This window comes from Labrus mixtus, chromosome 6 (assembly GCF_963584025.1).
Source record: "Labrus mixtus chromosome 6, fLabMix1.1, whole genome shotgun sequence".
Taxonomy (NCBI): Eukaryota; Metazoa; Chordata; class Actinopteri; order Labriformes; family Labridae; genus Labrus; species Labrus mixtus.
Window position 1 is genome coordinate 13,258,610 of NC_083617.1, and position 24,914 is coordinate 13,283,523.

At 39.3% G+C, this 24,914-nt stretch overlaps 1 protein-coding gene across 2 annotated transcripts in view; it reads right to left on the reverse strand.

Annotated features, from left to right (window-relative positions):
- LOC132975495 (equilibrative nucleoside transporter 1-like) overlaps positions 1-21,568 on the reverse strand; it is a 33,347-nt gene extending 11,779 nt beyond the window's left edge. Inside the window, exon 1 of one of the 2 annotated variants that reach the window (XM_061040065.1) lies at positions 21,423-21,568. The gene's annotated coding sequence lies outside the window, so the exon portion shown is untranslated. Of the gene's footprint in view, positions 1-7,428; positions 7,540-21,422 lie in introns of those variants that run through there. The other variant, XM_061040066.1, reaches the window with a different exon arrangement.
- Between the last annotated feature and the right edge of the window lie 3,346 nt (positions 21,569-24,914).

Genomic DNA, 24,914 nt, shown 5'->3' on the forward strand with positions numbered 1-24,914 from the left:
ACTCCAGTTTGGCATCAGTCTGACACTTTAAGTAGCAGGCCCCTCAGCCACATCCAACTCGAACAATGGGCAAAGATTTACCAGGTGTGTCTGCGATTTATTGTTTCCTCTTCTGTCAATGGGAAAAAGATTGAGTTCTGGTCAATCAGGTGCAGCTCAGTTTGCTTACCATGGTTACAATTATCTCCAACTGTTAAATTCACTTCAGTTTTAGTTTGGAAAACTTCCAAACTCAAAACAGCAAACAAACTCAGCTCTCATTTTAAATATTAACGTACTTCAACTCAATATTCTTTCCAATTAATGACCTGCTTCGCTTGTTCCTTTTCCAAACTAAAATAATATCTAGGAATTAACAGTTTGCCGTTTCAACTGCTACTAAGAAAGACAATTCCAGCACGTCCCCTCGTACAGGATTGCAGAGGTATTTCTTCATTAGGCTAACACTTTTTGGGGGGTTTAATAGAGTCTGGGATTGCATGGACCACCTGAATATTAAACTATCCAGGCAAGTCTCAAAGCTGGCAGGTGAAAAGACGTCGCTGGTGCCGCCATGTGTCATGGAAGTAACACATGTCCATCTGTAGCTATATCCCAGCCAACAGTAGGAGATAACTAACATGAACTGAGTGCACTTGGAAATGGTCTTAATAATTTCAAATAAAACTGGATGAAAATAAACATTCAAATAGATTTTTTAGATGTACATTCAAACCAGAATAGAAAAGGACAGAAGTACATTTTTTCTCATCTCACCAGCATACCTCTCGAACAGGGTTGCCTTTATTCTCCAAACTAAGCCACAGGATAGTTTGATGCTGGTCATATGATGAGGGGAAGGTAGAACAACCCTTCCGCGAGGTCATTTCCCAGTGCTTATAGAGGGAAAACACTCAAATCAAAGTCAAAATATCTCCTCTGGCCTTGATTAATCTCAACAACACAGTATAAGAATTAACAATGGTAACATGGAAGGTATTTCTTTTTTTTTTTTAATTATCTCAATTTCAAAAACTTAGCAACATGGCAAGATGGGTTATGCTATGAATCTCATCTTCTAAACTTAAATACACAGTACACAGATTTTAACGAGAATACATATTTACAAAAATGCAGGATAGTTTTAACAATCTCCATAGCCAGCTCAACTCTGGTGTTCAAGATACAAAGACCTGCTGGTTTCCTTTCTAGCAATCTAATTAAGGGGTAATTTCACAAATAGGAAACAACCTGATCACAATTAAGTTCTAATTAGTAACAGGAAAAAAATGCAGAATACTTAAGACCTAGGGAGGGATGCATGAATATAAAATTTAAAGGTATGTCAAATATGACAAAGCATTATGATAACCTGATAACTAAAGCCAGACATTTATCTGCAGCTAGTGTTAAATAACAGTGACACCAAATGATGAAATTTGGATACTTTGGACAGATGATGGTCTCTGCTCAAGTAAACAAAAGCGGGAGTACAGGCATCAGACATTTCTAGGGTATGTAATCTGTCAAGAAGAACGCATTGTCAACACAAAACAGCCAGGAAAAACCCTCTGCTACTCCTCATCCCTCCAAGTTAACCCACCTTTTAAAATGATGCTCCATGACGACCACATTATACAGAGGACTTTAAACCTACTAGGGGCTAGGTATAAGATTTACATTTGAACTTGCGCACAGTTGGTCCAATCCATTGCTAGACTAGAATTAGCTAGACATAAATGTGTAACCACCAAAGGCTATCAGATGTCCAGTGTTGAAGAGTACAATATGGATGTCACAAAATTGAAAAAGGCTTACAAGTATGTTCCAATCACTAAAATTGCCACTAATGATTCATATGCAGTACACGTCTGTGCCTCATAACCTAACAAGCTTCCTATTACATGCCGTTCCCAGAATGACCAACACACATAAATATAAAATCCAGCTTGCTCAACAGCCTGAGACATCCAAGAATACATTTCAGTTACGTTGCAGTAGACTGACTTTTACAACCTCAATACCCATTTCACACTGCGTTTCCTTCTGCTCCTGTCCCAAGGACAATGTTATTGACTCAGTCTTATCTGTCTGAAGAGAACAGATCCAAACGTTCCCTCCATTAACAGGTGGGAACAAAGAGGAACATATGGATTAATGTTATCCAATGTTTAAAAAAAATGCAATTATTCTATTAAACAGTGATAGCAGAACCAATCATGTGTAAAGCTAGTCTGTTTTTGAAAAGTAAAAAGAGAATAATAAGCAATAGAATTAAAAACAACACGTTGGATTTTTATCATCATGCAAGAAGACCAGGAGTCCACTCGTATATGCTCACTTTTATTTATTTTTTACATGCATCATCGTACACAGCGCAGGGGATCAACAGCATGGCAGGCTGTAAACTTTGAAAAACCCAACTCAAATCTATCCTATAGGGTTTTTTTGGTCACAAGGTTTTCACAACAATTGGAAAAGTAATGATCTCCTCTTTTAAACAAAATGCAGCAGGTTATTGGTAGGGATGTAACAAGCCATTAATCTTGATCCATCCATTGTTTGAACAAAGATACAATCAAACCCATGGAAAGTCAAAACATTGATCTACATCATCATCTTTAAGATACAACTTTATTATCTATCTCTCTCTCAGTCATAGCTGTTCCTCTGATGGTTCAATTTTCAGACCTTGGATGTCAGCGGTGATGTAATCAGGTTGATACGCCGGTATACGCCGTATTCCTACTAGAAAAGCCCTGTGCGCTCTGTGTTAAGAAAGCTTGGACTTTAGAACCATATGGACTTCCATTGACTGTGACATGATGTCACCTAATTTTACTAAGGAAACAACACAGTTCCTTGTAAGGATGTTAATGATTCATCGTTAATCGATTTATCGCTGTCAAGAATTTAACCGATTAAAAATGTATTAACCGACAAGCTGTTCACAATTTACCGGCAGTCAGATGTAATACCATTTTCTACCAAAAGAGGGCGTCTGTCACCTCTGCAACTCCGAAAATGACTGTTAATACTACTAAAGGAAGAAGCCGTACGAGAAAAGTGAGGCTAAAATGAAGCAGTCAGCAAAGAGAGCGTTTTCTGTTTTCTGCAGCTGGACTTAATGAATAGACCGTGTACACGACTCAGCCCTGATCACTAAGATGTGCTTATCTTTACAAAAAAAACAAAAAACACTAGGTCTTTGTAGAGTATTTTATGCGCTCACAACTCCCTCCTGAACGTGTAGATATGTTAATTTGCCTACAAACCAGAAGAATTAAGTGTATTTTGAAGAGGCTCTAATTGTTTAATTTCACTTTTATACAGAACTTTAAGTTGATTTTAGTATTTGTACATACTGTATCAGAATCGGATCGGAACTGACAGACAAAAAAAAAAAAAAAAAAAAGATCAGTGCATCTATTTGTAATAATAACAATAAATATATCACTTTTCAAAAACAAGCTTCAAAGTGCTTTACAAATAAAACTACTAATATTAAGCAAATAAACAGGTATATGAAATAAACACAAGATATCTGTGCCTAATCAAAGGATAGGAGCCCAGTAAAGAAATCCACAATCCCCACCACAAAAAGGGAAAAGGAAAAAACAGTAAGAAGAGTCTGCAGATGGATGTTAGGAGGGGACAGGGAAGGCAGAGCCAAATTCCTTCAAAGTTCATTGTTCATGAGGCTTTCCTTCGGAGCCAAATAATCCACAGAGGTCAACCCATATACGAAACCAATTGACCTGGAAAATCATAACAATAGAAACAAAGAATAGTTCAGATCAATGATTAAAATCTGAGTTTGTCCTATACACTCATCAGTGGTGTTTTGGGAGCTACAAGACAAGCTGTGTAAAACTTTATGTCACTAATAGATGTCTTATAGTTAAGGTTGAAGATACAGATGGCTGATAAAAGGGTTTGGCTTGGATTAATTGAACATTGTATTTGACAGCCAAATCAAGCCCATCTAAAAACAATTGGTACGGTACAGCCCTAATCTGGATTAATGCCTTTCTGTGGGGTGATCAATGGGACAAGATTCAAATATGACAGTACGTTGAGAAAGATAGTCTTGAGCTACTGTCTTGTTAATTTGAATTAATTGGGTTTAAGAAAATCTCACCAGAAGCAGTGAGCTGTAACCATAGTTGCCAGTACGGCTGACTAAACATTCATCAACTTCCCCATCGCACATGCTGTGGTTAGGTCGGAGGTCTGGTTCACAGTCAAGAGTCACAAAGTAGTCCGTCCCTCCAACAGCTTGTCATGTCCACACAGGCCTTTCATGACAGCTACTGCCTTTGTACAAATGGCCAATTTTAATCCTATTGACAGTTAAAACGAATAAAAGTCAACAGATTAAACAATGTCTCACTCTGAATCAAAACGTATTCATGCAAACACAAACACCCTGAAAGGTAGCCAAATACACATTCACTTCATCAATTCCACTAAAGAGATGAATTTGGGTATTCAGGGTAAAACAAAGCAGACACAGCAGGCCCAAGTAACATTGTGTAGTCCCTAATGTTCTGATTGGCAACCAGTCATAGAAACCGAATAAATTCAAACAAACCGGACTCAAGCCGTTTTCACATATGCACTCCGGATAATATCTAGGTATTTACAGGAGGACTTCTCCGGAGATTCTCCCGAACTAGTCGTTCACATATGCTCCTCACAGCGGGGGACTTTCCCTGTCAGAGGGGAGAGGCGGGGAGGGGGGGATTTCCCAACGCAAGACGTGACATAAATAAACAACGCGGAAGTAGCGGCCGAAGCAACGCCGCTACACAACGTTATAATGAGAATATTTGCCTTTATATCAATGCTATGTGTAATCCAATGGAATGACAACATCCACAGAAGAGAGGAGAACAACATACTGACGAACAGAAAACAGAATGCAGCCGTTTAATTATGTGCATGGAGATCATAGTGGTTGCGTGCAGACACTTTCACTATATAAACGTCATTCTCTTTGCATTGGCTGAAATTGAAATCTCCGGAGTATATTCGGCCGCATTCAGACATCAGCTCACTCGGATATTCTGCGGATAAAATACTAGGGGTCTGGCTGGATAAACTCCGGGTGAAGTCAGCGCGATAAATGCGGCTGTTTGCGTTCAGACATCGCCTAAAAAACTCCAGGTAGCCAAATCTCCAGAGTTTTTCAGGAGATTTCTGTATGTGTGAAAAGGGTTTCAGTCTTTATTTTATCTAGAGCTGGGGCCAGGAATGCTGCTGTAGTCTAAAGGGTTGTTCATCACCAAAACATGTCACTGCACTTGCTGTATATGACAAGTTTTAATCCCCTTATTTAAATATTATCACATCAAATGAACGTTGTATTCATTTGAAAACAATTGGAAGTGATACACCCTGCAAACATCGAAAATCCTTCTTTTATTGCCCACTTCATGGAAGGAGGAACTACATTTTTTGAGGAGGCAAAAACAACTCGATGACATAAGAGTGCAGCTTTAGTTTAAAAAACAAAACATTATTTACTCAGTTCCCACTGTCATAAATAAACTGGATTAGATAACTTTCCACATCTGTGCAGACAGTTTTCACTTTCAATAGTTACATAGTGCAGAAAAGTTTTGTTAATTATATAAATTATGTCAAAGCAACTTCCATCCTGACACAGGTCTGCAATAGGAGCAGACTGCCATACTTTGTAAGACTGGGATGTAATCAAGATAATACAATATAAGTGAGGGAAACAACTGCACAGTGACAGGAAGGCGACTTTTGTGAGACACTAATGAGGCGGCATAAAAGCACATCCCCAGGGAAAACTCTGGTAAGAAAAACAAAACAAAAAACATCAGTGCCAAAAGAGGGAGTGTGCATTAAAGTCTCCAAACCCATTGTCCTCATCCCTCCCCTCAGCGGCACAGAACATTTCCCGCCACTCAGAGCAGGAACAAAGCCCATCTCCAGCAGCTTGTCCTTTTGCTGGTTCGAGTGGTCTGAATAAATAGCTGACTGATGAACTGGTAAGAGCACCTCCACTTATATGAATGACTGAACCAGAGTCAGCACTGATGGTTTAAAATGAGTAAGACAAGAGGGGTCATGGTCCTCCTTTATCCTCCTATAATCAGTGAGGTAGCCTTATCTTATCTCCACAAAAGCAGCTCTCACCAGCCCAAATGATAAATGCTTATTCCGCCATGAAGAACAGCAATTTATAATTTATCTTCAACTAGAACTGCAGGCAACAAATGGAGAAACTTAACTCCCACTCCTATATAAAAACAGATGTTCACGCTCACCCAGCAGTGGGTCAACACTGCTGTCCCATCAGCTGTTGGGTGAGAGACAAAGCCAGCCATTCTGGTGCGCTCTTCTCCATATTTAAGGTCAGCGGTCTCAAATAGCACTGACAGGCGTGACAGGGAGACAAGCCAGGAAACACTCAGATACCCTTGTCATTTAAATGAGTTTTAGTAATCTGCACAGCAAAAATAGCTCATTAACAGTATTAAAAAGACATTCAACTAGATATTACAATGTATCCAAGTTATTATTGAGTACCACAGGCAGATTCTACATTGAATCATTGTATGTAAGTCACTATTTGTCATGTGACTTACATACAATGATTCAATGTGGAATCACGCCCCTGGCATACTTGTGCAAGCGCTCTAAACCACACATCCGTTTTAGTCACTTAGATGTAAAAAAAAAACTTTCAGTAGACTAATTTCATACCTCTGCTTACTATCAGGTCCTGTGACAGTATCTTTCCTCGTGCTACCGCTAACTACTTGATTAAAGCAGCCTGTCACACACGTGCTACCCCACATGCTGCCACATGATTTATTAACAGTGTTAAACGAGAAGACATGTTAACATTTATTACATTAAACATTATTATAGTTAAAATGTGAAAAGTCAAACATTTAATTCCTTTTTTTTTTAACAGTTTTTGTTTTTTCCCCACTAACTATCACATGTCACTCGGTAGCTTTTAGTAAACCTTTCAAATATAAAGATAAAGTTTTGTTGGGGTAGATAACAAGACAATATTTTGTATTATAATGTGTACAGAAACAATAGCATGTGTTTGTCAGTAACTCTCGTCATGTTACAATGGTATTCTCAGTATTTTCTTCTTCAGTCAGCACACTACTTCGCAGCTAGTTTAACACTAACCTGAGTTAATTAAACTTCATGCCGGCTAAACGGACCACGCACGAAGTTGGCGGTAAATTTAATTGCATGCCGCAGTCAACAAAGGAGCCATGCTGGCGTTCAGCATCACAACACCGGCACCCCCCCTTGCCTACATGTGTGTGTCCCCCGGCGGCATTCAACCATTCCGACACATTAAAACGAGCAACGGAATCGACGAAGTGACCAAAGTTTAATCGAAAGTAGGTATTACTTTCTTTCATTAACCACGTTTGGATATCCTACCTTACCAGCAGCCGGTCTGTGAAGGCTGGTTGAGCGTGTGTGTCGGTGCGTCCCCAACCCGCTGGAACCTGTGTTACCTTCCGGAGCTCCTCGTAAAAACTAACACTCTAGCTGCAGAAGAAAGCAGTAGTTCATCGAAAATACATTTAAATAGCCTACATTTAGGCAATACGTAAAACAAAACAAAAAAACGCCTAGAGGAATAATAATGATCTTTTAACAACAATTAATTAAATTGTAGTGAATGATCAAGTTAACTTTACAGACGAACAATCATCTGTAATGTTAGAGAAGGAAGATCATTCAATCAGTAAAAAAAAAAAAAAATAGTCCAAGCCAGAAACTACAAGAATAACCATTAAGTAGCTGTTTCTAAGTCAATTCCACACATGTACAGCTTGTTACATTTGAGTGATTTTGAGCGATTAAACTGCTCTCAACTCGTGATTTTTAAATTTACGATCGTCCCTAAAGCCGTCAACACGCCCGTCACTAGAGGGGCGGGAGGATTTCATAGTATTTTCTATTTTCGTGTGGGATCACATTCAAATGTCTCCTGTGACTTTTCTGCGGCGCAGTTTGCCAAGTCTATGTGCGTTTCTGAACCACATTTGGTGCAAATAATCTCTTTAGTGATCAATCAACCGAGATTTCCCCTAAAGTAAGCTTGCTATCTCACTGTAACAAGCCATCTGTCAGTTATTAAAAATCCATTATTAGCGATTGGCAACGTTGACAACTTGACACAAAAAACATGTTTTACATCGTAGCCGCCTATATGTTTTTCTAATTTTACCCTATATACACCACTAAATGGTGATATTATTGGTGATATGTATAAAACCCTCTATGGTATAAATCAAATTTTATATAGAAATGATTAATATTTTAGCAGAGCAAATCTGATCCTCCATTTGCAAGAATCCGAAGCAATAAATAACTCTCTTATTTAAAAGACATTTGCTGGCTGCTCAACCAATGGCAAAATATGTATGCTGGATTTAATTTGCTGCTCTGAGCTGAAATTCACAAAAGAAACATCACTGCAGTATCTGCAATCAATTAGGTCAAATAACCTGAGAGAAATATAGACTCCTCGTGTTCTGTTTCGTCATGCCTCCCCACATTGAAGCCCACTCCAAAGTTGCATTGTATGGTGTGTAAACCAGCAGGAAGGGATCGGTCTTCAGACGATACACTGCATGATTTAATCACATTATTCACGCAGGTTTTTTCTAAATGCAATGATTTATTTGCTTTAGCTGAAGGTCGATTCTGACTATGTTTACAAGTCTGAGGCATTTAGTCAAGGACAAAACAAGAAAAGTAAAGCATGAGGAAGACTGAGTGCCTGAGGGAGCCTCTAGTTGCATGAATGTATTTAAATCTGAGAGTTTTCCTCCACAAGAAGTAATTAGACATACAGCATTTTTGTCCTTCAAATGGAATGTATGACTGACTGTGCCATTGTGCATTTAATTGATGCAGCACAGTCTCCTGGAGTAAATGTGTCTTCGAAAACAAACACATTACAATCCTCTTTTCCGTTGCTTTCAGGGCACAGCTTGTTTTCTTAAGCGTCTGCGAGAAGTGACACCAATGTATCATTTCGTCGTAACACTCTGGCCTGTCTGGATCGCCCTGCAGAGGCGTTGTTTTGATGCCGCGTATGAGTCTGGAAGAACTGTTTTCCCATATAGTCGTGGTAGGTAAACAGTCATCCACACCCTGTCTCACCCCATCTAAAAAAAAGCTCGCTGCGGTTATGGACAGAAACCATCTGTAAAGGAGAGCTATAGTCTGACTGCCTCCTTGCTGACACAAACCCACAGAGGAGGAGCTGCAGAGGACTGAGAGGCTACTGTTTTGTTCTCTCTGCTACCATGAAGACACAAAACAGCATGTCATTTCCTGATGTGACAACACAAATATCTCTATTTCTGGAATCTGAATATGTCTTCACTCCGTGTTCCTCTGAGCCTCAGGCCCGTTTTTGGTGCAGGCAAAGGGAAAAGTTAGTCAGCATGCTTTTCAGTACAGCTGACAGGGATTTTCCATGGAGAGAGGAAAGGAAGAAGAGACAAAGAGATGTGCTTTACAAGACTCTTCTTGTAAAGAATTCTTGTGGATATAAGAAATCGGAGCTGAAGCTTTAGAGATGACTACATAACATAGCAGTGTTTCCCCTAGGTTTACAGTGTTGGGGGGGGGGTGGGGACAAGGCGACACGACGACACGACGACACAAACACTTGTGGGCCGCCCCCCCAATATAATGGTAGGGGAAAGACTGCATAGAGTTAAACAAAAGTGAATTGTCAATAGTGAAAAAAGTGTCAAACAGATGAAGACATTCAGGTGATCAATTAGAACCACTCAGACTTCTTATTTTCTGTCCACAACAGGACAACAGTCCTTCCACACATCTGTCTGGTGCTTAAGTAGTTCTCAGTAAATGTTTCTATCTGATCCAGGTATACATCCATCTTCTTATCTATCCATCGTATTCAGATAAACATACTTTATATTTACATGTGCTTACAAAGGAGTAGGGCTGGGCGATTAATCGACTTTCTATTTCACTTACAATTTTGCCTCTCACGGTCATGAAAACAAGACAATGGAGATCAAAAAATTACTTTGCAGCATGCCATCCCATAGGTGTGTGATAAATCTTCAAAAATGTTTGTTCACCTGTGTTGTACACTATTGACCTGTAACTAGTGGAGTTGTTTCAGTCTGCGAAAGTTAGACATCATAGCAATTGACCCTCACAAGAACCTCGTACTTTCCCACAGTGGCTTGTAACACATTGTCATAACCTGTACATTCAGTGGCCCCCTTTTGATGAATGATTGTAGACATTTCTATTGTCAGAGAAAAATCTTATGTCATAAACTTGTCCACTTCCTCTTGACCCCTCTGGGGCCATTTTTAGAACACAAGTTTATGAGCAAATAAACACCATACATGTCTAAATCAAGCTATCCTGTGAAGTCTATGGCAAAAGAAGCAAGATCTACGAGAGGAGGAGGGCATGACACGAATAGGCTGGAAGTGGCTTTCTGACCACATACTGAGATTTAAGAGGAGAGCGGAATTCCAGTGGATGGCCTCTTTCAACTCCTAAATGGCTCAGGAGTGGGACAGAATGAAGTAAATCCCATCTGGGATTAGGAATTTCGAGTTCTGGCTTGATTTTGTAGGATTAAGGTTTTGGACAGGAGTGACCAAGACAGACAAACAAAGAAAAAGCTGCCCGGGGAGGTGTGTTAGGGTGAAATCCCTTCTGGTCTTTACCTGAAGAGCCCATCCAAATTCCCAGTAGAATCAATTCTACAATTCACACTTAGCAGACGCTAGTGGTCTACAAAGGTCATACACTACTTTGAAATGCATGGATCATGCATAAATCTGCTGCTGCACATGCAATGAATTCCTCACAATCCTGTGGTGCATTTAAGGACAAGAGATAACTGTGAAACTTTCCATTATGGGATTCACCTCTTTAGTTCAAGTCAGCTACTGCAAACTTTGCATCAGTTCCAAAATACTGCACTTGTGATGGGTTGTTGTTCACATTCCTTACTTCAGCCATGGTAAACACCAGAACACCTCTAAATCATTAGACTTTTATTGATTGAGATTTCCCTGTTCAACCCTTCTTGAGCTTTACAGTCTTCATTTACCAATAATATGGTAGGTATGTGCTAAATGTTTACCAAGGCTTAAATTCTATCTTTAACGTGAAGCCAAAAACATTTGTAGATTAAGCAGCCTATAATTTGTAGCTGAAATGTTTATCCGCCATGACTATCAGATACATTCCTCATCTGGTTTTATGTTCTTGGTTGCTCAATAATTTACTCAAGACCATTGGAGCAAAGGATGGACGAAGGCAGGTTCTGCAGGTTTCATGTGCCAGCGTATTTTGCGACTGCATTGTGTGCTCTACATGTCAAATACAGCCAAAGTGTTTGAGTGCACATGAATCTGTGAGTGTTTGAATGCAATCCAATACATATTTTCTTGATGCACATGTCAACACCTGTTAAAACAATTCAGGAAATACTACTTGTTCCGTATATACTCAGCGCCTGACAATGCATAGATTTGCTTTTCATTGATTTTCTGTCTTTGTCACTGAATAGAAAATGTCTTTATCAGCCCTTATCCTGGCCCATCCTTCTCTTATCACAGTCTGTCAGCCTTCCTGTTCTCCTGTCCTAAAAAGGAAAATAATCAAACAGAGTTAACTGAGTGCAAGGTCTTATTTTTTTTGTTTAACATTTTGGAGAGCTTCCAAAACAATGATTTCTATGGCGTGGTTATGTCCATTTCACATCCTGTTTGCCCATTTAAAATCCATTACTCAATTGTTCTCTGAGTATTGCTGCGTGAGACGGCTCCAGGTTTATTTTCCAAACCCGCTCCTCCTTGCTTGATCGACTCTTTGGACCCTGGATGCCATCTGTAGAAGACATCAGATCCCCTAAAACATGCTTCGAGCTGTTTATTATTACTAAAGAAGACTTCAGTGAACAAGACCAGGAACTTGGTGTTTCCAAATGTCCTGTTAAGGGTCCATTTGCCCATAAAATTTTACCTTGATTAATAGTTGCTGATTTTTTAAATACATTTTTCTTGAAGCACAACAAACATTACTATGGCGACAGCAGCAAATGTGAAGCATAAAGTTAGATGGATGTGATAAATTCAGGACCAACTTCTTGATTTGTGGCAACAACACGAGTGTTTTTACAATGAGTCCTGTAAAACAAACCACATCCAACTAACTAGGAAAGGAGTTGGACCAAAATGTTTTGGATGTACCAGCTAACAGCTCGCCACATTTAGCTTGACCATCATGTTTGTTTACTCTTAAAGAGCCCATATTATGCCCTTTTTGGGGTTCGTATATTTAATCTATGTACCTACTTTTGTACGTTCACAATAGATAAAGTTTGAAAAAAGTGTCTGTTTTCATGTACTGCTCCTCCTTGCTCCCTCTACGCTCTGAGTCCGTCAGCTGCACTCTGCTGAGCCCCCACTGTTAGCCCCACGTGGGCCAAGTCTGCTCTGATTGGTCTGCCGATCCGCTCTGTCGTTATTGGTCAGTTGCTCAGCACGCTTCTCGGAAATTTCAACATGAGCTGCAGGGCTTGCCACAACGAGCCAATGGGCTTAGATCAGATTACATGTTAGGAAACTCGAGACTCTGGTTGTTGGTGAATGAATTGGTCTGTCATGAACGATTTAGAAAATGTGGGGCCTCCCACATTTTCTAAATCGTTTTCAGATTTTAAAAATATTGTAGTGTGTGCCAGGCCTTAAACTTTTCAGCGACAGACTCTGCATTGGTCTTGTTAGGTTACTTTATCCTCCTTTTCCTTTTCAGACACCCAATCACTTACACCAATGTTAGAACTGACATCCAAATATCATCACTTTTGCAATTTTATTCATTATTGTTTTAGTTTTTGTAAACACATCAGTTGAATTAATTGTTATCAAGGTGTCTCTCCTTTTATTTACCATGGCTTTTGGGCTGTTCATGACATGCGTGCTGGTCTGACCAAGTAAGTTCTGGTTTGACTACATTAGTTTAGATCCTTTTTGTAATCCGAGTGTGCCTTGCCGGAGTTATTGGTAGGACGTCCTTGTGAAGGGTAAGGGTCCAAGGGAAGGTAAGTGATACATTGATTGACATTTTGGAGCTTATGCTTCGTGTCCCCTGTTAAATTTAGCAATGTTTCTCCTTTGAGATTCATTGATGTTGTTGTTTTTTGTAATGTTGCCGTGAAAGGGGTTGGAGCATGGCTGTGGTTTTAGGGGGCTGCTGACTATTTGACTTTCTGGATGAGTTTTTTTCTTTTGTCAGGAAATACTACTTCCACATGTAGACAAGATCAGCAAATAATTTAGAGACTCTGCTTTATCCAGGGGAAACATCAAAATTGACACAAACTGAAGGTTCCTCAGAGCTTTGAAAAGAAATAAATGGTCACCACATTAAAAAGCATCTCTGAGTTAGGATACATTGCTTCATATATTCTAATTTAGGACTGTCAGAAAAAGAGAAGAAAAAGAAGCCTATCATTATCATCTTATAAAAGCAAATATGAGTGGGATCCTTACTTAACTTGTACAAAATACACAAAGTACTTTAGGTCGGTGCCAATGTTAATTTAAAGACTTTCAGGGCCATGCACTGATTAATTTATACTGCTCCTTGTAATTAAAATAAAATCTAAGCAATCTCAGATGTGGAACCGAGAGGTTGGTACACAATCACACAAGAGGTCTAATCAGCAGACACAAGTGAAAACACCCTGTGTGTTCGTGTTCCTGTGTGTGCGCAGGGCTTTTACTTTGGTCATTTGAGCTTTATGTGGACCCCATGGAATTGTCACACAAATTACTGAATGTTTAATTTCACATACCAACGGTTAACTTAAAGGCTTTATATGCAATTTTTTGATCCAGCCGATGTCACCCTTGAGCACCAGCATGAAACCAAAACAACTTGCGCTGCATTGTTGTGTTAGCATGCTAATGCTAGCGATCTTTATTATGCTCGTATCTTCACACTGCATGTAAATTTACCCGAAATGACCGTGATCTAGAAACACTTACGCGACATTCAATTAAGCAGTGAGTACAGTATGTTATTCTTCTTTTCTCTAGTCCCTCAATTAAACAACTTTTATACGCGAGGGGATGAGCCGGCCAGCGATGTAAACAAACTGAAGATAGGACTCGGAAAACTCGGAAAGCATCACAGACAGTGGGACTCGGGTGTTACACCAATTGTAGACAGTCATGACTCACAGTTATTTTCAGAGAATATACTTGATTTATATTACATTTAATATATATATATATATATATATATATATATATACGCATATAAAGCCTTTAAAGTACTTGAATAAAATGCATGTTACTTCTATAAACTGAAAATTTACAACAAAGCTTATTTTTAAATATCAGCTTAAGGCATTCCAGACAAGGCTTTGTTGTCTTCCCAGTGCTTTTTTAAAGATGTGTTACTGAATGGCCTCATAAGGGGACACACCCTAAGGACAGGTGAAACCTCTATTTACTCAAGGAAATCTGACACTCAGTAGTATTTAAAGTACAATAGTGAACATCAGCCTAACAACAAGCAACAGGATGTCTCTTAAATTGACATCCTTAAATTGAGTCAGCTGATAGTAGCTGTTTTGTTTACACAACACTTCTTCACGTTTATCAGTTTATATTACAGGGATTAGGGTTGAGATTTTGACCACTGTTGGTGCTGTAGAGTAACATATTGTGCTAACCTCATTTTCAACACAGCACCGTCAACACAGCAAGTTTGCACCAATAGCTAATGTCAACACACCTTCACCTCCACAACAATAAGTCCTAACACAGCACAATGAGTTTTATTTTGTCAAGGAGCTCTGCCCAAATGTAATAAAGGTGAATGACATCTGGGGAACTAGGGTCAATGCAGGCAGGGATGTTAAACTCATGGAGGGAAGTTTGATTGCTTTAGTGAGCTAACTAAAGTCGCTAACACAGTCAAACTGCAAGGTAGTTGACATACCTGACATAGCACATTGTTTTATGTAAATTACACTTACTGTAACCAAATGTATGCAGCATAGTTAGGTTACAGCTAACTGGCTTACCGACTCGTTTGTACACTTACGATTTTCACCGCCAACTTACAGCTGGCGACCGTCCTGGCAGCACAAGTAACCCTTCTCGAGTAGACGGAGCTACCCAAACCTAAACCCCAGGCATTACTACCACCCGATGTCCCTGACGCCCAGCCACAACCATTGGACTGTGTCGTCCCCACAACCACCGGCGTCCTCATTCATGCATGGCCTGCTTCGACGTCCACCTCAGCGGCAAGGAAGTGTGGACAACAGGGACGCGAGGAATACAAAGGCAATCTGCATCTTATCCCATCTCCCCCTATCCCGTTTTTCTTTGGTAACAACGAGTAAGGTCTTTTAACTGCTTTTTGTAAAGCGTCTCGAGATACCATTTGTTATTTAATGGTGCTACACAAATGGTTGTCGAATGATTGACAGCGACAGTATGTCAGCTGGCTTGCCTGTTAAATGACTTCACCAGCTAATGGTATTCATGATTATACCAATGGCACTGGATGGTCATGGGATGGTCAGTACTGCACTCTCTTGTACTTCTCGTGATTTTTGTTTATCTGTTTTGTTTTCCGCTTCACTTCTATTTTCACATTTACCAGGGTGGAAGTTCTGAACATGTCTGACTGTCTTCTGCTGAACTTTTTGTCACTGATTTTCATCTAACTAGAAAGTTATAAAGAGATTCTTGTTGTATTGGAGGGGAAGCAGCTCTCTATGGGATTAGCTGGAGATGCCACTGATCAGTGAAGCGAGCATGCAGGAGCACTCATTAAACTGACACAGCGGGGGATCATGCACTGCCGCTAGGCGAACGTTTTCTTTACTCAACTTGTAGAGAGAAGTTTGATAGATAAATGGATAACAGAATGAACATCTTTCAGTTTAATGAAAATACTCCAGTATAAAGAAACGGGTACTTGTGAATTCAAAACGATATACTTAAAGTGGTGGGAAACTAAGGCTGACTACATTTAGCAGAAGTTGTGGTCATCTTGTTCATTTTGAAGAAAAAAAAATAAAAATAGCAGTCTCGCCATGTTGAGCAATGTTGTCAGAATCAACAAAACCACAGACCTCAAGAAGGTGTGCAAATATTTACTTGTGCAGATGTTTTCTTTAAAAATGTATCTAAATTTAGTCTAAAGATGATTTTTTTTCCTTAGAATACGGTGAAAGTCTGTAGGATCTGTAAAGGGTGCTACGATATTTATCTACTGGCTTCAATAAGCCTGACTTTTGCCTACTTCCATTTTCCTATCTGTTCATTACATAACTCTCCTTGGATTCCAGATGACTATGACGTCCTCTGTCTGCCTTTTACCTTCCTGATTGTATTTGCTGGCCTGCTTTCTCATTCCTGCCGGCTCTTTGACAAAGAGAGGCGATCTTTAATCCCTTTCTGCAATGTGTTTAAGTTCTTATATCGTATTTGGTCCTATAGTCTGTGGTTTTACCCACAGACTGAGTTGCAGAACTGAAGGGCAGATGTCTTCAGCTCAGTCAGCAACTGCAACATTAATATTTCACAATAATAATATATCATGTGGCACTGCAAATAGTAAAGGTGAAGGTTGGTGGATACATGAGCATATCTATATTAAAGTTTCCCTTTTTATAACTATGACCATGATCTTCCCTTGACCATAGTAAGTGTAAAACGGAAGTTTTTCTCATTTGTGCTGAGCTGAAAATGTCGACAAGATTAAGAGACCTCTCTCAAGTGTAAAATCTATTCTATTTATTTTACTATGGGCAGCACAAATGGCCAAAAATGACTTTGTTGTTATTGGACAATTTAAATGGCAAGCATATGTTTGAGATTTTTCCAAGGCGTTTCCATGAACCAGCATGAGGAACTTATGTAATATCATTCCCTGATGTAAAAAAAAAAGATCTTCTAACTTCTCAGTCTTCCAGCAGAAACATTGTGGCTACATTCTTTCTTTGTGAAATAAGCATTTTAATCTTACTATGCCTGATTAATACAGAAATGTGTTGATAAGAGCCTGACTGACCCCAATTTGCCTCCTCTAAACAAAACAAGCTCATATGTGTGTGTAACCTATAAGATGTTTAGTTGAAGATATAAAAACAATCCTGAGCTTATTTACTCATGGAGAGTTAATGAGACCACATTCCAGAGTGTTTAAACTAAAGTGACCTGAAGAAAGACCTATTTCTGAACAAATATGCTCAAATATTTTACCTGTGGGATTTTTTATGACCACTTTCTGCCCTCTTAGTTCAAACTTTCTCCTTCCTTCCATCTCTTGGCCCAGGTCGATTTATATGAGAGACATGATTCTTCAAATAAATAAACATCTGGCAGACCATGCGGAAGCAACAAGTTTAAAAACAAAAAAAGTGCTGAAACAACAAGTCAATGAACATCTGACTGGCGAGGAATAATTTTAGACCTGCACAAAATGCCGATAAGAACATGCTTACATCTTCATAATGACCATGCTAATGCTAACATGTTAGCAGGTAAAATGCCAGCCCTTGTCATGGTTTGAGTTATTTTCATGATTTCATCATTCATGTATTGAACATAGTTTTGGTAAATACCAGCTCTCCTGTTCATTCGCCTCACACACCTGTTCCCAATTGATTGATTAGCTCCCAGCACATTTATTCACTATCATTAGCCCTCTGCCAGATTGTCTCAGTATGTTTCCTGAACTTTAGAGTGTTTTTACATATTCCAGTTTTTGCCTAGGACTGACCTCCTTTGACTCTGTTTGCCCTCCTGGATTTTCTATCCTTGTATTTACCTTTTGTGAGTAGTGACTGTTCTTCCTGAACAGAGTTGTGCACTGTAACAACCATGATGACCTTGTTAGTTCAGTATGTTAGTAATGCTAACATTGACTATTCATCACAGATGACAAAGTTAAGCTGGGGCAGTTAGGAGTTGGTTTTGAAGAAACAAAGCATTCACCATATTCAAATGGTGGCTATTTCCTTTGGCTAGACATAAAATGTTGTAATTAACATTTCACTGCTTCTAGATTGATGAGTGACTGAAAAGACAATGAAGAGTGAAAATCATCATAAGCTAGAGAAGGACAACAGCTAATGTTTGTATATAACAATTTCTTAGGTAGACTTCATGTTTGATACAGGATATGAAAGGAGAGGCATACATTTCGAGCTAATAGTAAGCTAGAAATAGCAATGCTAACATTGCTGTTGTGACTCAATCGAGCATACCCAATGAGTTATCAAATATCCAAAATATGGCATGATGTTCCTCAAGAATTTCGTTGTTCACTAGAGGTGGAGATTCTTATCTGAGACTTTAAATAGATTCATAACTTCCAAAAAATGATTTTTCACACTTAAATGTAATATAAATCAAGTATATCCTCTGAAAATAACTCTGTGAGTCATGACTGTCTACAATGAGTGTAAACCTGAGTCCCACTGTTTGTTTTCCCGAGTCCTATCTTCAGTTTGTTTACATGGCCAGGACGGCCGGCTGACTCCTCCCCTCACGTGTAAAAGTTGTTTAATTGAGGGACTAGAGAAAAGAAGAATAACATACTGTACTCACTCCATAACTGTGTTTCTAGATCACGCTCATTTCGGGTAAATTTACATGCAGTGTGAAGATACAAGCATAATAAAGATCGCTAACATTAGCATGCTAACACAACAATGCACCGCAAGTTGTTTTAGTTTCATGCTGATGGTCATCTGCTGGATCAAAAAATCGCATATAAAGCCTTTAACTCAGTAGAATGCCAAATGGCGCAGCAAGAAGTTCAGCCAGTCTCACAGATGACTGGAGTGGATCCTGAAGTATGTACTAATTAAGAAATAGACTTTGAATCATGTATCCAGAATCGTTTTGAAATGGAAAAATAGATACTGAATCGAATCGTGAGAAACCCAAAGATTCCCAGGCCTATTGTTTACAATCACTGTTGTTCAAATGTTGTTCCATTGTCTTTCCTCTTACTTATTAATCAGGATGGAAGAGGTTAAATGATAACAATTTGTCATATTCCCATTTTCTAACCAAAAAAAGATTAGAAAGAATTTCAGCTTCTTATGATGACAAAGAAAAAGGTGAACTGTGTGAATATTGTGAATGCTACAATTTGAAATTCAGGTAATCATTTCCCTCACAGAGGTGCTCGACGGAAATGGCTAAAAAGAAGGGTCAAAACAATCATTGGAAGGCATCTACCTGGATCCAGTTACATCAGTAGAAAGCTCAGAAGGCTACTTGTTGTGATATTTTAGCCCGGACCAAAGTAGAGGACTGACGCTACCATCCTTGACGGCTACAATGTTAGCAAGGCTAAAATTGCAAAACATGTGCCTGTTTGAGCCTGTCAAATGTTGAGATATTCTTTTTTTTTTGTTGTCTATCATCTTTGTTTGTATAGCTTTGAGTCTTGGACTCTTTTGGTCTGACAGTCAAGTGTAAAGGCTTCATATTGAGCTTTTGAAAACTGACTTTGTTGACTGACTTGACATTTGTAGAGTCAATGATTCCTTACATAATTTAAAAAAAAACAATCAACAGTATATCGGTCTACAGTCTGCTCTTGGCTACTCTCCAGCCCTTACTTTGCCCTCATAGTAAATCTCCATAACTCATCATGACCTTGTGTGCCAGAGGGCATGTGGTTGTAAACACAGTGAAGCTTTTGATGATCTTGGTCACCTAGTTTTGCCCATCTGCGTCATATTACACCACTACATACTTATGTGACGCTACCCTTGTGTGGATTTCTAACTTTAGATGTTGAGTCATCCCAGGACACATAGTCCTAAAACTGTTAACGGATCATGTGATTGAGAGAGCTGCATAAAGACACAGTACAACTGGGTAAAGTTTAAAGCAGCACTGAATTATAAGACCAGCAGGAGAAACACTCTCTTGCTTCAAAGCACTTCACAAGGAAACAACTGCAATCCATGGTTATTTTCAATATCCATTAATCTGTTTGTTTGTTTTCCAATCATGGATATTAGAGCATTAATCTGATATTACACATCCAGGCAAGTTTGGTAGTAAAATAGAGCACCACTGTGTCTAGAACGGTAAAAGGAGCTTTGTCACATTTGAGGAAAAAAAAACCTTATTTTGTAATAATGATGTCATTAGTGTTAAAGCAGCTTTAGACTTAAAAATTCAAGTTTACGAGGATGTTTTTAAGGCAGGGAAGTCCCAACAAAAATATATATGTTACCATTTGTACATTTTGGGAACAGTTGGCACATAGAAGAGAGTAAAAATGTAGATAACTCTGCCTCTGCTGAGCTGCTGTGTTATAACATGTTGAACATTTGGGATTGTTTCGTTTAAACAACAGTTATAGTCAAAAGTATATGTTAATAATAATAATAATAATAATAATAAGATCTGCTGCTACTTTTTTAAATGATAACTTAAATCAAAATTAATCAGTGATGAAAGTTGTCATTGATTTAACATATGACCAACCATGTGATTATTAACTTTTAGAACTTGCATCAGTTTCTTAAGCCTGTACTGAGTATTTTGAACTTTCTCCTCTTACATGTCAGACACGGCACATGAGAACTGACATCAGTAGAACAACTTATCAATGTGAGAATAGCAGCTTTCTCAAAGCCTTAGGACAGCTAATAAGCAAGTTGCCTCAGAAGTTGTTCACACACTCCAACAACACTGTATCGCAGAGCAGGGAGCAAGGGACTTAACTCTGTGTGAAAACAAAGTATACCAAGTGTTTACATGACACAGTAGTGGTTTTAGGCTCTGTGGGGTTTATTCTTGGAGCTCTTTCATGCTGTCCCCTGCTGTGTGAGTGTGTTAGGAGGAACTATATTCTCACACTGTCTCCTGTTGTGAAACCTCAACTCGGACTGTTTACAAGTCTCAACCTCTGGCTTAAAGCAACTGAGACCAAAGAGATGTCCGATTTAAACTTCCTCTGCAGCTATCTCAACATGCATGCTGTAGAGCTTAATATAGACTATTAAAGCATGTAGACTGCTGATATCACATATCATGGACAGCAGTGCACACATCACCTGGCGCACGTTCTGTCACGTCCAAGCAGCGCACTGCGACTTTTTCACCATTTCACCTTGTCACCGTTTCTGCTGGAGCTGAACCAGCTTTCCTGAATCGAGTGCAAATTAAAACACCTGCATTTAGCCTTCCGAGTTGCCAAGCAGATCATGGCAACGTGCACCTCGCGTTGTCATCCCATGCACCCCCTCCGCCCCCTCCCAGGCTGGAGGTATTTTGGGGAAGGCTGTGTCAGCACGTCTGAGTACACCGTCCTCTACTCCCTGTCTCGCAAGAGAAACGCAGACTTACCCACACACAACTGGCCTGCGATGCCCTCACGTGTGAGCAGCACGTCGGTTCGTAGGCGACACCGTTCATGCATTCATTCGTATCTCGTTTTCACACAGCAGCAAAACTCAACTCAACGCTGCAGCGCATTCATGCAGCTGGCACCGAGTGACATGCTGCAGGGTGGGGGGGAGGCAGGAGGGTGGGGGTCTGTGACAGGTCCAGATTCCGACAAATAGCAGTCAGTGCAGCATTTGATCTAGATTTTCTTTTTTTAAAACAAATAAATCAGTAGTTTATAATCCTTTGAATACAAGCGTCCGAATATAAAATCTGGTTCTAGGTCATGTACAAAGGTCTTTATTCATAACTAATCACAGGCTCTGTAGCACCACTTCTACCAGCTAATCAGTTTCATTATATCAGCTTTTTATTCATGTTTTTAGATCTACGTTTGTTACTTGCTGTATCCTATTAATGTTAGCACGCAGAGGATTTAGCCTAGTTTTATGCAGTCATTTTGTGTTTCTTTTTTTTTTTTTTCCTTTAATTTAACCATTAGGAGACCATTGCATTTCATTAGTGTAGTTGTATTTTTGCTGAAGAGTCTTACACTGCAGACTATGTACTCTGTACATAGAGGAGCAATCCTAATAAGGACTGCAGGAGTTTAATTGAAAATATCAAAACCAACACCATGACATTTCTCTTACTTTCATTTCTCTTACTTTCATCAGGCTTGACATTAAGCTGTTATTTTTCATTTCCTTATTTCCATTTTTTTGTTATTGAGAAGTTATATAATTTATGAGAAACTGAGCTGTCAAAGAGCAAAGAACAATAGCTTGCTTATTAAAACAATTGAAACAAGAATCAGTTTTATGGACACATTTAGGTGCATGGGTAGTATCTCCTATAAAATAGATGAGTCATCCTATAATAACAATGATATTAGATTAGATTAGAAAACTTTATTGATCCCCAGGGGGGAAACTCATTTGTCACCTGGTCAATTCATACACACAACAAACAATATTGACAGTACATCACAGTAAACAAGTAAATAAATAACAAACACCACTGAAACCATAGCATTATTTGTACCTCTAAACAGATTCAATCTCATTTTGGAGTCCAGTCCTATATGCTTACCTAATCCCTCTTTTAACCCAATTACTCTAGTTTCACATTTTACTCAAGGAACAACCTCAAGACTCCTCACAGAGGTGCTTATGACATGAAAGAGGGTAACTTGAATGGAAGAACTGGCCAAACAAGAAGTTGAAAGTGGAATAAAGGAAGAAGAAAAGAGCAGAATAAGATCAGAAATAGTGATATTGTACATTAAAATGATGCAGTGAATAAATACATTAATGATGCACTTTACATGTTGAGGGCTCTTTTACGTCATATTCTCTAGTTGACAGATATACTGATGTAGCCTATCATTATATGATTATCTTTCAATATACAGTATCAGTTATCACAGAATGTCTGTATCATGATAGAATCGTTAGCATGGTCCACATAAACTGTACAAGCAGAAACTGCAGGAGCTACGGGAAATAAGGGTAACAAGATCCAATTCCCCTTGGTCATAATCCTTGGTAGCAGGGTGTATAGAGCATTCGTGGTATTGAGAAACACTGCTACATCTTCCGCAGGTGTCTCAGGTGTTTCACACCTTGTATTGTAAATACACAGCATCACTGATATTATGTATACTTAATACACCCTGGCTGTCTTAAAAAAAAGAGAAAAGATCATCTCTGAGGTGATAACAGGATAGATTGTTCCAAATAAATGTATTCAAAGAGTGCAGATCACTTGAGATAAAAGAAGTTGATTCTGAAGTCTTGGAGTACTAATAGGTGTTTGAAATTAATTATCTGAGGATAATCGGCTGACTGTGGTAATGAAGGAAGAAGTGAGCTGTGCAAAGCTTATTACTTTTGTAAAAGCATTGCAAGATAAAAATATCCAGCTTCTTAAGTTGTGACTGTTTGACAACCTGCCAGAAAAGGCATTAGACAACGAGAGAAAACTTTAAAATCCTCTAGTTAAAAAGATGTTTAAATATTGTACCAGAAAACAAGTGAGGCAGCATTTGATCCAGTCATCAGATCTGTGATGGCCAAGTGTGAGGACACAACCCTTTTGGAAGTCTTTCAAGCAACCACAGCACAGCCACTCCTCTTTCTCTGTTTTTAAAAAACTCCTCAGTGCACATCCAGCATGATGTATACACTCTGAGATCAGCAACATTCAGTAAACAATAAGGCAAATGTATCCTCACGGTCTGCCTCCAGAGAACAAAATCATTCTGGATTTACAGCATGGGTCTAAGATATCGACTGCAGCAAGGTGATAAGATTGACTGCAAAACAAGAATTTGAGTATCTCTCCAAATAACTGTTATCACTGCTCACGTTCCTGCACTTTTTCTACCACCATCACCTTCAACATTAAAGAGAGAAAACAACAACTTTGCAGATCTCTAACTTGTTGGTGTCTTTGTGTGTGTGCGTGTCAGCTTTTAAAGAGGATATCCACCAGATGTTTGTTGTCCTCCTCCACATCCAAAACCCGCGTGGCTGAGTCTCTCAGGCCTCCCCCGTTCATCTCCCCCGTACCAGAAACTCCCTCCGGACCCACTCCAACCACACCTAGATGTAGATTTTGGCTTCTCCCTTCAAAATCTCACTCAGTGCTTTATGGAGACTTCGCCGGGTGGAGTAACTCAATGACCTAGTTGTGCAACTGAGGGTCAGATGAATTCCTGATGCGTGTTTAGTGCCAGGGAAAATTCTTGGTATCAGCGTGTGGGTGCAAAATGTCCCTTTTCACATGCAGAAAACTGCAGATGTGACCCCTCTTCTGAAAAATCTATGTGACAACCTGACCTACATAATTAAAATCCTCCAGTTCCCCTGAGTATGTTTCTCATAACGTAACTGCACAGAAGATTAACCTCTTGCCCTCATTTTCTACAGAAAAGTAAAGGGGGGGGGGGGGTGAGTTCTCGATTAATTGTCTGGATCAAACACCACTGTACATGCAAAAGAACATACAGTACAATAGCCAAGCAGCTACTTTAGTCCATATATGATTCAAATCATCTGATTCGATTTAAGTGTTTGAATCTCAAATGGCTGCATTAGCTGACATGTGGGAAAATGTTCCAAAGGATCCAGGGGTTATTGCTTAGTGTGTTGTTGTTTTTTTTTGGGGGGGGGGGGGGGGGTGTTACATAACCAGATTAGGGTAGTTGGTTTAAGGCTTGAGGGTCACTGTGGCCTGATTAGCTCTTTAGCTTCAACATCTAAAACCTGAATTGCCCAAAGCAGCTTCCCAAACACAGAAATTCCAGCCTGAGCTTCTGTCCTGTGTGAGGTTTCCAGGCCACCTGGGAGCGATCCAAGTGAAGCTTTATGGTCCTTTTCTGAGACCAAAAAGTCACGGATGAACGGCTTAAACCTACGGACTATGTGAATGTAATTTTGCAGCTGCACT